This window comes from Neofelis nebulosa, chromosome 15, assembly GCF_028018385.1.
Source record: "Neofelis nebulosa isolate mNeoNeb1 chromosome 15, mNeoNeb1.pri, whole genome shotgun sequence".
Lineage (NCBI taxonomy): Eukaryota > Metazoa > Chordata > Mammalia > Carnivora > Felidae > Neofelis > Neofelis nebulosa.
Genome location: NC_080796.1, coordinates 71,267,582 through 71,269,353, shown reverse-complemented (window position 1 = coordinate 71,269,353; position 1,772 = coordinate 71,267,582).

Genomic DNA, 1,772 nt, shown 5'->3' with positions numbered 1-1,772 from the left:
CCGAGGGGAGGGGGCAGTGTCCCCGACTTGCAGCGGTGTGAGAACTGCCTGCCCCTCCCTGCTGGGGCCTCACAGGGAAATCTTTGCACGGTCTTCTTAGCTGGCAGGGGTGGGCCGTGGCTAACGAGGTGAAGCACAGAGTCAGGATTTCAGAAGCCTCCCGTGGGGCGGGTGGCCCCATTCCCCGTTTTCATCCCGCCCTCCCCGGTGCCGGTGCCGGTAGTAGGACTCCCGGCATAGACAGTGTCGGGGCCGGATGCAGCCAGGGCGAGGGCTGGGGCTCTGCCTCGGGGCTCGTCCGCAGCCCGACATCTGTGCAGTCCCAGCAGCGTTTGGGGTCTAGGGTGGGGACGTCCCCATCCGTGCCTCCCACCCCCCCGGGGGGTCAGCTTCTGGTGTGACAGCCCCCCCACCCCGCCCATGCGCCACGGGGCTGGGGCTGCAGTCCCCACCACCCCCCCCCCCCCCCCGCCCCTGTAGAAGAAGGAAATACAGCGGACTTCAAGACCAGGAAACAGAAGGTGCTTTTTATTTTAAAACCAAAAAAAAAAAAAAAAGTGCTACAGTGACAGGACACTGCTGGGGCAGAGCGCGCAGCGTAAGTGGACTCTAGATGCCCGGGGCCCAAGCGTCCTCCCCGCCGTGTCCTCCTGTCCCCCTCCTCCCGGGCCTCAGCACGCAGGGGTTGTCAGCAGCCTCATGGGCGTCTGAAGAGCGGCTTCCACGCCTCCCTCTCCCGTCCTCAAACCTGAAAGCCTCATCAGCTGTCTCCGCGTGGAGACCAGGATCACTGGGCAGAAGTCTGGCAATCTGGGGAGCCCTCCCCCCGAACCAGAGCAACAGAACTGCCCCCATGCTAAGATCTCCTTTCCGTACATTCAGTATATTTGGTCCTGTAAACATCTATATACATACATCTGTCTACATATATATATTATCTCTGTCGCTTTCTCCTTAGGTAAACCTTCCATTTGTACCGTGCGCTACTTCCCAAGCCTCCGCCTACGACTCGCCCGCTAGTCCAAGGGAGACTCCGGCTTCGTGATTTCACCAGGTCCCTCAGCACCACCCTCTGTCTTCGTCACACCCTGAGTACCCTCCCTGTCGCTTGTTTTGCCCGTCTGGAATCTCCCGGTCAACATGGGTGCCCAGTGCTCTCCTGACATCCCAAGTCCATGGTTGCTGTGGTCAGGGGACCCACTGCTCACCAGACGTGGCTGCTTATAAAGCTTGTCCGACAGCCGGAGAAAGGATTTCAGCTCCGAGGAAGAGGGGGTGATACAAAGAGCCGGTTAGGGTGGGAGGGGGGGGAAAGCGTTGTCCTCCAGGGAGGCTTATGGCAGAGGAAGGCAGGTTGTGTTAAAAGGACAGTATGATTTAAAGTGCAGCTTAGAGCAAAGTCTGGGGTCTGGGAGGAGAATCAAAAAGGTTAAGGCAGAAAATGTCCTTATTTTGTTATGCAAGAATCTGAGTCTGGGGGCCTAGAATAGACAGCGGGGCACTCGGGAGAGGGGATTTCCCTCAGGAGGGACACAGCCGTGCACAGAAGAAACTAGCACAGGATGGCTTGCTGATGGAGAAGGTACACGCACGCACACATGCACACACGCACACACTCCAGTATTTTGGGCCCTTACACACAGAAAGAAATCAGGTAAGTCTAACGTTGAATAAAGTCGAGAGCCCAGAAACTGGCTCTTTGCCTTCTGTTCTGTGTATCAGATTTTCAAGTTTTTCTGGTTCTCGTTTCCTTGAGAGCTAGGGAGCGTTGG